We start from the raw sequence: 15,409 nt of genomic DNA on the forward strand, positions 1-15,409 counted from the left end.
CTTTATGACAGTAACTTTGGGTTGCATACAAGAAAAAAAAAACACTAGACATTTTTCACCACTTTCTCTCTTTCATTTTATAGACCAAACAAATTGATTAATCAAGAAAAATAGCAACAGATTAACAATGAAAAATGTCAGCTGAGCTTCTAAAATTTTAATATTTTCTGTTTTTTTGCTCCTTGTTCATAGTAAAACGTAATATCTTTGACTTGTGGGCAAAACAAGACATTTAGGACTTCACCTTGGGCTTTGGGAGTCACTGATCAACATTTTTTCACCATTTTCTGACATTTTAATAGACCCGGCAGCTAATCAATTAATCAAGAAAATAATCGAGAGATTACCGCCAATGACAATAGTTGCATCCATAATCACAGACGATTTAAAGACAGACAGACCAAACAGGTGATTGTTGACAAACTCGTATCAAAGTTTAGAGCAGTAAATATTCCCAAAGTGCCAGTGACATAATACAAGAGTCGGAGGCACCACTGTAGGAGGTTGACAATGATAAAGTAGAAAATTAACCTACAGAGTATAAATTAAGAACCCAAAACACACGTCAATATACAATTATAGAATATTATACAATATTGGAGGAAGTTTACTTTTAGTAGGGCAATGGTAGAATGAGTATGGTCTTGTTTTGGTCTAAAATTATGAGTAATAGTGGGCATATCACTGCACACCTGCACCAAACACAATAAATTCACGTCTGCTTTTTTAAGGACAAAAGCCGGTGGGAAACAGTGAAAATGTTTTCATTTTGAGAGGGAAGTGAGTCATGTTCAAAGGTCTCGGAAAACACAAATGGGAAGTTGGTGAAATGGTTTCGGAGCCAGAAAAAACATTTCAAAACATGCTGGGATATCCAGAGAAGGAGGAGGAGAGGACAAGGATCTCCGCGCTTTTACGCATGACAATACAGTTTGAGTAAAAGAAAAAAAAAGGAGAAAAGTCAAGAAACTGGGAGAAAATATGCAGATAAGAAACTCACCTGTTAGCGAGCAACAGTGTTGTACGTTCCCTTGATTCAAATCATATTCCACCGGGCTCTCCAAGAGCGAGACTACTTGACTTTCTCATAAAGTCCAAAGTGATCGCTGTGGATTTTCTTTTCGCTTCTCCGTAAGAAAACGCTCAGAAAAAGTAGTCCGATTTTTGTCGCGGCCTAAATCTGCCTCTTTTCACTAGTTGGACTCAAGTTCGTCACTCTCCAGCTCAGACCTGTGAGATTTACCACTGTCTGAATGAGTGCATCCAGCAGGCACACGCTGCTGCTGCTGCCGCTCTCTCATCTCACAGCTCCTCTCGTGGCGTGTAAAAGCTCCGCCTCCTTCTCTCCAAACTCTGTGACGCGTCCAGGTGCTGCTGCGGCTCCTCAAGTCTGAGGACTAAAGTAACTCATGAGCTGTAGTTAGTGGTTCTCATGTGCCACAGAAACACCAATTACAACAAAATCAGTTAGAACTTCAAAGAAGCACTATTTAATTTCTTTAAAGGAATGATTTAATGGATTGTTTTATGTATAACGGCCACACAGAACTCAACTTTATTTGGGTTCTTTTAGTCATACTTTTTTTTATGGGTTTAGTATTATTATATGTTATATTTTTAAAAAGTGCTCTTTTAAATGCTAATGTGATAGATAAAATATGACAAACACCCTCTAGAGAAACCCAGTGTCCAAGACAATGTGATAAAGGTGCTCTTCTAGTGGACAAAACATGGTAAAGTCCCACTAAAATGCCTTTCCAGTGGACAAAACACAATATAGTACATCATGAGTTTCAGTGCACTGGTGCCATCCCCCTTTTATTGCCCCTGCCCTTCAGACAGCCTGAGTCTGCCATCGTTTGGATTACTTCAATATAAAACAATTTCAATGCAAATAAAATGCATATTTGCATAGGGTTCATTTTTCTCCCACCAGGTCCACTACAAAGTGGATCAATTGTCAAAGAAATCGTGTATGTCAGATGTGCTTTTGATGAGTTAAAGTCATGATATGTAACATTTCCGAATTAAAATGTCTAAAAGCACCAAACCTGTGTTGAGTTCTGTATTTAAGTTATCCCTAATGTTTCCAACAATGATCAAATGCAGAAAAATCTATAACTTATTCAAGGTATTAGAGTGTTTCTTTGCTAGCCAATATTTGGTGTAACTTCAGGAAAACACGGGATATGTCGAACGTGTCACAGAATGAGGAAGGAAGTTGGCGAATGTGACTAAACGAAATGTAAATAAAACTCTAATACATGACCTCATCCATGAACAAGATTTCAGGCTGAATGATGTCACACAGATTTTCATCTGGAATGGTAGTTTGTTAACAGTAAAGATAACATCTCCTCTGATCCATGCTACCTCATGACATAATCAAACTCTGTCTATAAAACTACTTGGTTTGGAGGTATTTATCCAGCAGATCCAACTATTCTTGAAACAGGGTGTGAAAAACAAGTTTTAAACCAATAATAAATCATGTTTTACTACTACTATGGCTACTAATGTGCACTTGGCTGGCCATTAAATGTTCAAAATGAAACAAAACTCACAGAAAAGGTCACGCAGGCTACATGAAGGAAGGTCTTTTTTCTTTCTTCTCTTCTTCCACCTGACTCTCCTCCAGCACCCTTGTGAGTCAGACTACTGGTTGTCATGTTAAAACGGCTCACTCAGCCATAAATAATGAGCTAAGTTATAAAGGCTAAACCAACTGTGTGTGTGTCTCAGCCATGAATCACAGCGGCCAGCACAAAAAATTCCTTTGTCCCACTTCCTGAATGGAGGGTTAGTTGGAATGAAGACTGGAAAGCCTGATAACAGAGTGTGGATGGAGAATTAATAGGTACAGAGCTGTTGAGGAGCAGCGCTGCGGCTGTTTGCACTCATTTTCTGACAGACGCAGTGACATGTGAGGGTTTAACGAGACAGACAGACAGGGAACTAGTGTGTTCAAGTGGGTAGACGAGTGATGGGATGGAATCTGTGACATCTTCTACATAAAACTATACATATCACTCTGTATGGGGAAGTTATAAATGTCATTAAAGACATAATAGTTTCCTCTCTGCTCCCCTTTTTCCAGTTTTCAGTGACAGCACGGCTCAGCTGGTGTTAGATGTCTACTTCTTAGAATTGAACTGATCATCTTTGACTCCACATAGAGACGTTTTCTGGACAAACCCTCAAATACATCAACCTTTCTACACTTAACTCCCTGATTTCCCAGAGGACATCACTGTTACGTCTGACAATACACCAGAGAGCCCTTAAACTGTCACTGTACATCATCAACCTTTATTTCACCTCAAAGGACCAAGAGAGGAGCAATCTTCATTTACATTAGGGCGTAGTGACAAAAAATAAGAATATAAAGCACTAAATACAGAAAAAAGACATTTAATTGAAACCTGAAACACTGAGGCTGGGTTGCACTAACATGGATTTATTTAATCTGAGATTAGCACTGAGTTGAGTTTAGTAAAAGTAGGTTTACAATGAAGTGATCAAGATTTCAAATTAACCAGAGCTCTCCATATAGCAAAGCCAAGTTTACTGATGTAAACCGAAATGAATCAGAATTTAATCAAATTGGAGATGCTTACATACTCAAATTAAGATAAATGCAAATGCAAATAAATACATTTGAATGCTGTTGGGACCTAGTAAGCATAAAAAAGGGGGTAAACTGTTAACTTTCATCCTACTCAAACAGGCAGCTATTTTAAAAGTGGATCACAATTTAAATTGGAGTTTAAAGTCTGGGTACAATAGATTGAAATTCACGTTATCTAGGTTTATAACCTAGCCTCACAAACCTTACATAGAATTATGATCAAATGTAAGTTCAGAAATCAAGACCTTTTTAATGAAAAGCCATGAAAAAGGTCAATTAAATCTGGCTGAGAGCATCAACTAACTGTCCCAAATGTAATTCAATTCAAGTGTGTTCTTGTAGAAAAGAAACCCTCTTATAAAAGCTCATTTACCAAAGCTCAGTCTCTTTTTTCTTTTTACTGATGAGCCACCGGTTTCCAAATGCACCCTTAGCTCTTTGTAGTTTGTGTTTGCTTGAAGGACTGTGTTTTGCTTTACCTTGGGGCATTTCTGATGCAGTTGCCAAGGGGTGTGTCCAAAACAGGGTGTGTGTGTGTCTGACTACCCGAGGGGTGTGTCTGTGTGGGTCCTGTGGTAGTAAACCATTTTGGCTCAGGCTCTTGTCTCGGCGGGAAGCAGAAGAAGAAGAAGAGGAGGAAGAAGAAGAGGAACAAGAAGTTGGTTCGGTGGTGAACCTCATACTGCTGGCATGCAGAATGTGGAAACCCTGAAGAGTGACGTGTGCTATAGGAATGATCTGCATCCTGCAACCACAACACCTGCAACACAACAACTACGCACTTTCTGTTTTCTTTGTATGTTTTGGTTGAGGCTGCACAGTAGCTGAGATAAAAAAACATAAAGGAGGAGGTTTGGCTGTCAGAGTGGAAGTGGCATTAAAGGGCCAGCTCACCCAAAATAATAATAAAAAAACAAAAAAAAAAAACAAAAAACAAAAACAGATTTTTAATGTTGCTTTTGAATTTTTTTAAAAGGAGCACTGTGGAGGATTTAGTGCCATCCAGCAGGGAGCTTTCAGATTGAAGCCAACTTGCCTCACCCTCCCCTTCCAAGAATGTATGAGAAACTAGTTTGGCCAGGCCATATCTAGTGGCAGTATTTGATTTGTCTGTTGTGGGTTACTCTTGGCAGTACATGCCATTTTATGTTGCTGCTAATTTCCCCAACAGGTGCAATTGTTTGATTATTGTATGAACAGTTTCATGCCTTTAAAACTGTTGTATGTACAGTTGTATGGTTTTATGATTATGATTGTTGTATGGGTTGGATATTATCAGATTTATACAGTATATTGTGTTTGTGCGCTATGAGTGAGTGGATTTACTATTTTTGTCATTTTCTGTCTTTAAATGAACTCACCAAGACAAATGGTAACCATGTTGACAGTAAAGTTAAAAAAATCCCATCAATGACAGACATTCGAAAAGGAGGGATAAATCCCAAGTCTAAAAGCCTCAAACAAGGGAAATGGAGGCTGCTGTAATTGTAGATTAATGCCCTTGTGTTTGGAATGGGATGTCCAGAAATCACACATTTGTAATGTCATTGTCCACATACTTTTGGCCATGCAGTGTATCGACAAACCTGTTCAAATAAAACCAAACCATCTCTTTTATTAAATGCCACTTTATTAAGTGAGAAAATATTTTTAAGTTGTCATTTTGGTGAATTGAGCCTTTAAATCCTACTCTAGCTGCAGGCTTCAGACTTAGTATGGCGCCATCTGCTGGTGTTTGAGGTGAACAAGCAAGGGAGCCTCAGGTCAGGCTAATTTCCAGGCTGCTGAATGGAAAGTGAAGAGAGTAATCTCACAGACAAAAGCGAGTTATTATCAGGGAGGAGCAGGGCGGCACTCAGTCTTGATTTTACAGTTTCTGTCAACCCTTGCTGTGCACCTAAACCTGGTCCAGTAGAGCTTTATTTATCACCTGCTGGGTCAATACAAACCCTGGTTAACTGCTGACTGGGACAGTAAACTCTGATTGATGCTCCTGACCCATCCAAGGCCCTGGGTCCTTCATTCGGTGGATTGACTCTTTAGTTCATGGATGTGAGTGGTGATTAAGTGTGTGCGCTCTCCACCATTCAGCTGTGTATCTGCATAAACAGACTTGTTCAGCAGGATTTCTGCAGTTCATGACAGATAACGACAGAGCAGTTCATAAAAGGTTACATGAAAACAAATATCTCAAGGGAAGATGTTTAGCTGATGCTCTTGTCTTTACTGTAATAACTCTTAATGAGAGAGAAGTTCAGCTTTTGCATCAAGGAGTCAAGACTGGACAGAACCTAGTTAATGTCTGGGTTCTGCAAAGATTGATAAAAAATACTCCTATCAGTTTTTTGTGGTTGGTGAAAAGTTGCACCTGTTTATCAGATCTTCACCTGTCCTGTAGCTGCGTTGCATTCTGGTTTATTTTCTGCAACTGTGGGAAGAGAAACATGTATCTCGACCTGTTTTGCTGATAAAAATGTCAATATCAGCCAAAAATAACTGAGAAAAAACACTTGCTATTTGGTCTTGAAAGATAAGTATCAAAAATCTGACCTTTAGAGGGATGGTTTGGATTTTTGAAGTGGGTTAAGAGGCACTCATCCATGGTCAGTGTAGATGTTGGTCAGAGTACTGGTATGGGAAGCAAGCAATGTAATGCTGTGGACAGGGTCAGCAGCAAAACATATTTTAGCTACCTAAAAAAAAAAAAAACCCAAAAAACAAAACAAAACAAAAACAAACAAACAAACAAACAAACAATATTTGTGTAAGTATATGCCACAGTTATAATATTTACACTACTTTACCTTGTTGCCAGACAGCAAATTCATTATAAAATCTAAGCCGCTCTCTCCAAAGGCTCTTGACTCCTTTAGCAAAAACAATAATTTTACCTTGCAGGACAAGGGAGTTGCTGGTGTACCGCAGCCTTGATTGGTCAGTTTGTTACTGTTATTGTCTGACTTTGGTGAATCTGAAATAACCCTTTAAAACAGAGAAGTTGCACAGTAACACAAACAAAATGGCAATTGTCACTGTAGACCAGAACTGTGAGGTAAAATTCCTGTTTTTGCCAAATTAACACAACATTAAAGTTTGCTATAGTTAGCTAAAAAAAAGTTAACAAAATGTTGCATTGTTGGCTACCTAGCTGAAAAGTTAGTTAGCCTTGCAGCTCATCAGAGAAGCTCTAATTTTTCCTCCCTTAAGAAAAACCTGTTGGCTGAATTAATAGAGCAAAAAAAAAAAAAAAAAAAAAAAAAGTAAAAACTAAACTGAGGTTTAAAGAGAATTTTACACTGAATGTTTCTTAAATTTAAGCTAGAGTGTAAATTTGGTGCAATATAATTTAAAGTTTGTGTCATGCTGCTTTTAAACATGATTTCAATGCATGCTTTGTTCACTCGTCTTGACTTCTCTAATCCCGTGTATGTCTGATTGTGTGAGTGTAGCCAGATCGTAGCCTCTAAAACAGTCAGTTTTACCAGTTTTGCCTGGTTGTTGCCTGTTTTTTCCTTGCCTAGTCCTGTCTCCTGTTTCCTCTAGCTCTGCATCTTGTCAGCTCTGCTTCCCTGCCCTGCTTCCCTGCTCCTCCCAGCTTCCAGCCTTAACTTCAGCTCCTGGCTCCTGGTTTCTAGCTCTAGTCACAGCCCATGTTCTCCCAGGTCTGCCTCTCCTTTTCCCAGCTTGAAAATACCTTTTTTTTCCTATCAAATCCCTCTTTCCTCTCTGTTGAGTGTCTGCAGTAGGGTTCACCTGCTCCATCCCACATAACAGTCATATTGTTTCCTGCCGAGACTGAACCTCTTGTCACCTTTTTGGTTCCAGCCTGCCAGTCATCAGACCACCATGCTGGAAGGCTAGACTCCATATTTTCGTGTCAGGAGAGATAGATCAACGCTGCCATCTTGCATTACCTGTCTGTTAGATAAAGGTAATGAAAAAGGAAATCAAAAGATTACAATCTCATACATTACAGGAAATGGTTACTGCAGCAGACAGACAAGAAAACTGTCAAGTCAATAAATTGCTGCTGTGTCTGTATCGGCAAATCTGCCACTGATGGAGTCGCAACAACACAGCTCCTATCAAGGCCATCGGTGGAGGAATAAGTATAATAAAGAAGAAGCTGGAAGTATACACATGGCTTTAAGACCACATAGTCATTTCATATCCCTGTGATGAGATGTTTTACTACAGATATAACTCAGAGGTTTCAGTTTATTAGACAGCTCTTGAGACATGTGACAAATATTTACATGAATCTCACAGTGATTGAGAATGACACCAAGGATTTCAAAAACTGGTACTGTTTATTTCAAATGTCAGAAAATCAACTTTAAATAAATACACTGTAAAAAAAAGTAGTTGAAATAATTTAGTTACAGGTTTACAGAGCAAACGTCTTTGCTCTTTGACCTTTGTTACTGCTGTTTCCATAATGAAATCAAAATAAATATAATACAAATGTATTTTCCCCCTTTTTCACAAAATATATATATATATATTTTTTAACTGCATTCAGTCTGCAAGATTGCTCCATTTCCATCTCCCTCTGCTGTGTCATTCTCATCTTAAACTGTTTATGAGAAGCCTCCAAGAGCTCTTAAACTCTCCCGTCCTGGTTGTTTATCAGTGGAAGCATTGACTAAAATAAACCACAGCCAAGTGCCAGTGAAAACCCAGCATGACATCTGGACTTTCTGCAGCATGTGCATTTGACTTGTTCCCCACACTGTATACAGTATATTTCTGCTCATTTGCTTCTTCTTGCTTATCTATTTCTTTCTATTTCAATGCAAATAGTAATCCTGTAAGTATTATTTCAGATTCAGAACTCTCCAGACATCTTTTTTTCTATGTTTGTATGTTTGTTTCACTTAAAAAAAAGGTTTTGAGAGCACTCATAACAACAGGAGTTGTCAGTTGCTGTTTGCAAATGAGCCAGAAAGATTTTTGATTGTGGAGTTTCATTACCAGGTTGTCAAATACCTACACTTTTGCATCCTGAACGCAGTACAAAAATGACAAAATAAGATAATACAGGCTGTGCAGATACAGATATGCGTCTAGTGGGTTACAAGTGATGATTAAGAGGGATTTGTTTTTTTTATTATTTTATTTTATTTTAGTTTTTTTAGGAAGATTTTGCACATGATCATATATACTTGAAAGGTTTGTGTTGTGTGAATATTGTCCGTGATTGTAGATCCAGCTGCATATTCAGATAATACTTTCATTATAAAATAAGATCATACAAAGTCTTTTTCCCGCAGATCGTTTGGAGAGAATACAGGATGTTGTCTTGTTGTTTTATTGAGGAGCCTTACGTCATCTTACTTCCTGCTTGTCTTTGTTCTGGAGGCTGAGAATTAACAAACGCAACATAAGTCAAATTTAAATACATCTGCGGGGGAGGACAACACACATTTTTGTCAGTTGTCAAGAGAACAATCAACAAAAGAGTTCTGCTCTGTTCAGCAATGCAGCAGTCAGTGTTCAAACAACACAGATGATAAAATCTTTTTCAGTTATTATCCAGTAAAAAACACAACAGTTTCACAGGTTGTTGTTTTGCTGGTTGTCATCAAAGCAGGTGACTTAAAGGAGAAATATATGATATATTTACTGTAATAAATCACAAAATGACTATGGTATGGTATTTTTTAAATTGTTTGTTTGTACCTTTATGCCTTTATTAGAAAGGACATCTGAAGTTAGGACAGCAAAGGGGAAAGTAACATGCAGCAAAGGACTGCAGGATGGAATGGAACCGACAGCCGCTGCAGAGGAGCCAAACACTTGTACACACTCTACAAACTGAGCCACCAGGGCGCCTTAGTTTCTAGACTGTCTTGACCAAACAGTAGAAGAACATGACCAGTGATGAAGAAAAAAGCATCACCTGGAGAAAAAACAAATTCCTCAAAAGAGGAATAAATGGCATCACAAAGGCTGATTGATGGGTGCTCTCCGGGAAACACAGCACAGCAAAGAGCAACAAAACTTGAGACAGAATCAACAAAGGAAGATGTCACAGATTTCCCCCCTGTGAGCTTTGGTGTATTACGTTGTCTCCAACAGATGTGGCAAAAGTGACGTATCCTTTCAAAGAGTGCTCTGACTGACTTACAGAAGAACCAGGTGTGCTCCGGGGGGGACCAACATCTGTAAAGGGCCGGTTGTTGTGGTGGAAGCCGAGCCTGAGGGTATGGATGTGTGCCAGCCTTCCTCTTGCCTGATGTCATAGCACGCTTCATCATATTCACTATTCACTGCTGTAACAGCTGATGGAGGGTGAGGCCAAAAATGATTCAAATTGTTCCTCTGAAAAGGTTTTCCATTTGTGTGTGTGTGTGTGTGTGTGTGTGTGTGTGTGTGTGTGTGCACGCGAAGTCTTACTTTCATTACAAGTCTGGTTACAAAGGAGCTTCTGTAACTTTATCAGTGGCCAAAACAAAACTGAGAGACTGGAGGAAAATACTGCATAAAGCATTACAAATGTGAAAAAAAAGCATTTCCACTCAATATGAGGCCTCAGAGATAATCAGTGGTGTCATTTCATCAAATAATAATAATAATAATAATAATAATAATAATAATAATAATAATAATAATAATTATTATTATTATTATTATTATTATTATATAGTATCTTTTGTAATAATAATGATAATAAATAAATAAATAAACTAACAAAAATGGAAGATAAATTACATGGAGTGCAAAATTTCAAATAATAACAAATCCAGATACAATAAACACAATATAAGGATAAAAAAAACAACTCAGTATGTGAGACAGGCAAAGTTTCTGAATTCAGTTGATTTCTGTGTGAATTCAAACATGATACCCTGCAGGCAAACAGTCAGAGAGCTTGTTATGTGAGAGGTTGGGGTAAACCAGGACAGCAGCAGCTTCCCTGAGGGTTTGTTTGTTGAAACTAAACAAAGAAGACATGCTGGTGAACACAGGGGGCAGTGTGTGTGTGATCTGACCCCAGAAACTGGGTTTATAAAAATGTGTTTCAGCTGCAGATGTCTGTTAACTGATAAAGAATGCCAGAGCTCCTCTGGACGGCAGATTAATGTGCGGTCAGTCAGCGCCCACCGATGGCTGCGAGCCACCAGCAACAGGCTGCACGCTGCAAAAAATCTACTTCTGCAAATAAGGAAAATATTAAAGCTTATGCACATGTGCAAATTAGTCTGACCTGGGTAAACAAAATAAAATTAAAAGTTGGCAGGTGTGGAGTTTCAGGTAACTGTAGCTGTACTGTAAAAAAAATAAATGTGCTTTAACTTAAGGAAGGTGGTGTTTGGGTGACAACAACACAAATGTCATGCTGCTAAAAACAGACCTAACACTAAAACTACTCAAAAGAATAAAAAGTAAAAAAAAAGAAGAAGAAAAGAAGATATGCAACCTAAGGAAAATAAGATAAAGCAATAAGATAAACCCCAGAGGCACAGATCCCTGTCTGGTTACATGAATAGTTTTAGAAATGGTTTTCCAGAAAATTTATAACACATCATATACTGGTATTGTGATATTTGGCAAAAACAAAATAAATATTGTGACAGAGGATTTTATCCACATGACACAGTAGTTCAGTAATTCAAAAACTTCTTCTGGCAGGCCCCAAGCTGAAAAAAGTTCACATCCCCCAGGGTGGAATAGGGGAGAGATCGTTGTGAGTGGCTGCTCTGATCATCTAGTGTGGAGTTAAACCTCTGATTTTCACCCAGCGGCAAGAAACTAAATACCATTGCTGTTTTTGTCTCGTCTTCTAGTTTTAAAATTGTGTTGAGCTCGAAATAAGCGAAGCCTTCCAGCTGTGACGACAACGCAATCAACGCTTTTTCTTGTCAGCTCAAGCTGAGAAATAGATTGAAAACGCACAAAACATGTCAGATTAAACAAGTTTAATCAACTGTGGAAATGGTGCTTTAGGTGATTATTTTCTTGGGTAAGAAAAAAGGACTTAATTATTCTGAAATATATGACTTTTTTGAATCGGCCTTGTGGCAGTCTTTAGATGAGAAGTAGAAACCACTTGGAAAAACAGGACAAATAAAACATTTTATAAGCAGTTAATCAGAACAGACCTGCGCACAAAAACAGTATAAATGGAGAATATAAATTCAAAGTATAAATTCACCATTTAAACTCTGTAGAAGGCAGCAGAACAGTTGGGTCAGGGGTTGAACATTAAAAGATTTTAACTAACCAAGGCTTGTGACGTAGCCGTATCCTTATAAGCACCATCATCTTCAGGAAAGGTGAGTGTCTCTATTTGATTTATTTTGACGGAAACAAATCATACAGAGTCACTGACAGCTCTCTCTCTAGTCACCGCTGTGTCTGATGTGTCGGCTGTGAGAGGAAACAGCTGCTGATCCTGCAGCCCTCCAGGTACTTAAAAGCCACAATTTTTATGTCACCTGGTCTCTGACTTTCCACTGACGAATACCACTGACACATCATGTCTGCTTTATGTTTGTTGCATCTGTTATCAAGCTGTAATCTCACTCTTTTACCACAGGGTGATGTGGTTCACACTTCAGAGAGCAATAAATCACCTGAAGGGGGCAGATGAAGCAGTCAACACTTACATACTCATAAAGATATCACTGTTGATTTATTTACCTCTCACCACTCACAGTGTTACGTGATAAAACACAGCAAAAATAAAGCAGTAAAACAATTACTTTGCATGTTAAATGGTCTGGTACAACTTTTTGTCCTTTCCATGACTCACTGATAGTGGTCGCATGTAACTAAGTGCATTTAACTGTACTGAGAACACTTTTGAGTTACTTGACTGCTTCCATTTGTTGTCGCTTTCCACCTCTATTTCACTGCATCTCAGAGAAAAAGGTTATTTTTAATTCACTATATATATCTTACAGCTTGAATGACTAGTTGCTTGACAAATTAAGATTTTTAGACACAAAACAAATAAAGTAGTTATAAAGTTTGATGTTTTCCCATGAATTAAACTATCCAACATGCATGTACACCTGAAATAATTACATGATTAATCATAATAATTAGTCAATTGATAAAAAAAATGATTGGCAGCTATTTTGATTACCATTTAAGTCATTTTTTAAAAACATTTCATAGATCTGCTGCTCTCTCTGTATTTTTAAAAGGAAAGTAAAGACCAATCTTTTTATTCTGACTTTTAATTTTCAGTTGGGAGCAATGTTGTTACTTTAGTTTTTTAAGATTCTGTCATCAGTTTTTACATTATTTTTATCCTTAGTGATTTAGACCTACAGTTTAGATATGAGACAGCATATCTAGGTGATTCAGAGGTTGTTGGAAGGAAAACGGCACATAATAACAATAGTGCTTTCAATTTTCTGGCAACAGTTTGAAATAGGTCCTTTCCTGTTTCAGTGTGACAACGCCCCTGTGATGAACTATGAGCCAGACTTGATCATCTATTAAGAACAACCAGTTTCCAAAATGAGGTGGAAAACCTGAAACCAGAATGCTGTTAGAATTGAAGTAATGTCCATGATAAGTTCAACAACCACATATGGATATGTCGTTTGGCTGTCCACATACTTTTGGCCACATAGTATAGTATGCACGTTTGTAATTCTGCCACTAGAGGGAGCTGTTGTATTATAAAAGCTGAGGTATGAGTCCTCATGGATACAAACAAAACCTCTCAAATATGATTTCTTAAATGGTACCACATCACTTGTAAAATATTTACTTGCACCCACACGTACCGTATATATGTTTTCTACATTTTTTTATTTCTATTCATAATGACAGGATGCTGAATTCTTTCCCAGCATGCACTTGGCAAAGTGATAATCAGGATAGACTTCTACCACAGGCAGGCTCAGCACAGATATCTGATATTCACATTTATTGGCAGTTCAGTCTTAAATCCACCTGACCTGTGGAGGTCTGTGCTGGCAGAAAACATGGAGTGAACAGGATCAAACTCAGGAATTTCTCTGTAGGAGGAGACGGTGTGCACAACTATTGTTTCGCTTTTAATTCTGTATCGTGTGAAAATAAATGAACAGACTCTTGGCACTTATTTGAGTTGCTAAGTTGTTCCAGTGGCATAAAGTTGTCATCAAGGTGAGTGAATCAAAGCCACAAAATAATTAGTTCTGAAGTGCATTAAACATAATTTGTGGGATATTGGTAAATACATACAAACCCACAAGTATGATTGTTTAATTCTATAACCCAGTTTCCTATTATTTTTTCCAGGTTTGTAGTAAAGATTAGGACCAATCTGATAAAACAGACAAACTTAGAGCACTGAGTCAGCAGATGGTAACTTCTCACCCTGGTTGTAACAGGTCATTGCCATTCACTGTCCAATCCTGTCATCTGCATGGAGGTAACAGAGCCTCCTCTGTGTTCTCTCGTCCTCCTGTTATGTCTGCTTTGGTCCTGCGCTGTGAGTCACTGGAAATATCCTCGTCGTCAGGACCTTTTGAATCCTGCTCAGGAGTTTTGTGTTGTGGATGTTGCTTGGATGAGTTACAGATGATACTTGAGCGTCCGAGTGCAGACTGTTGAGGTTGTTTCTGCAGAAGCCTCTTTTAGTTAACATGTCTGGCGAGTTCAGAAGAATCCACAAGCTGTTTCTCTTCCATTTTCCTTTTGCATACTTTCTTTCCTTTCTCCCCGGGGTGTTATTTGTGATTTAAATTCCGCTCAGCTGAACCTAATATTGTTTGGTTAGATAATGTTGGAGAGGCTACCTCTGGCCCCTCTCTTGTACACCGCACAGCTGACCACAGGTTTTCTGATACTGAATACTTGTGATATTTGGAAAAACCCAAGTCGTTTATTGCAGTTCAGACGTTATAAATTGAAGTTATTAAATTGCAAAAATAAAGAAGATTTCAACCTGTTTCTTAAGTTGTGATTCTGTTGTTGATCCTTAAAAGCTGATAGTGAGAAGTGTATCTCTACTTTTATTCAATGCAAGAAAAAGTTTTATTATATATGAAAAAAATATTGAAAACAACATTAATATACAATTGCGAACTTTATGATAAAAAACTTTGTATTGATGCAAACTGAGCACTTAAGGTCTTGGATTAAGATGGTGGTTTCCAGCCTTTTTCCTTGAGGGACCCCGCCCTTTTCTATCACTGGGTAAACTGACAACTCCTGACTAAGTGACATACTTTATGGATATTTCATATTAAAGTTGATGCGTAACAACAATACAGAACATCTGGAACTGTACAATTAACTCAAACAGATAACTGCAGGATCTTAACACAAGCAATTTTGGATGAATTCTGAGCAGATTATTTCCTGTAAATTTTGCAGAGATGAGTTCTTCTGATATTTTTAGTAGTTTTATACAATTGTTCTCTCTGAAGCTTAGCTCTTAGGCTGTTTTAAGATTTCTTAAGCAGAACAAGGGTGGAGAAAGTTAAGGCTCTGTGAATTTAGCATGAATTCAGGTCTTCGTCCTGAAACTGTAATTTTAAAATCACCATTCCATTTGGTTTTGTTCACAGAAATAAATTAAAGACTGAAATATAGGTCCATTGTATATGTTTTAAAGAAAAGTTTTCTTTTTACATCCCATAAAATCAAGAACAGCTCCTGGCCCCCATGAAGTTTTGGCGACCCCTAGTGGCAACTGGGACTACGAGGATGGAAACCAGTGGATTAAGAAATGGTCATAAATTAAGGATTGGTTAAGCAGATGTACTCCTGTCCATGTACTCAGACACAAATTTGACGATTTTCATGTTTTTGGCCCTTCAGTCCCACTGA

At 38.0% G+C, this 15,409-nt stretch overlaps 1 protein-coding gene across 1 annotated transcript in view; it reads right to left on the bottom strand.

The window, feature by feature from the left end:
- met (MET proto-oncogene, receptor tyrosine kinase) overlaps positions 1-1,272 on the bottom strand; it is an 84,574-nt gene extending 83,302 nt beyond the window's left edge. The window contains exon 1 of the mRNA XM_084733740.1: positions 1,001-1,272. The gene's annotated coding sequence lies outside the window, so the exon portion shown is untranslated. The remainder of the gene's footprint in view (positions 1-1,000) is intronic.
- Positions 1,273-15,409: the final 14,137 nt, after the last annotated feature.

The sequence above is a fragment of the Lutjanus erythropterus genome, chromosome 13 (assembly GCF_056507025.1).
Source record: "Lutjanus erythropterus isolate fLutEry1 chromosome 13, fLutEry1.hap2, whole genome shotgun sequence".
Lineage (NCBI taxonomy): Eukaryota > Metazoa > Chordata > Actinopteri > Lutjaniformes > Lutjanidae > Lutjanus > Lutjanus erythropterus.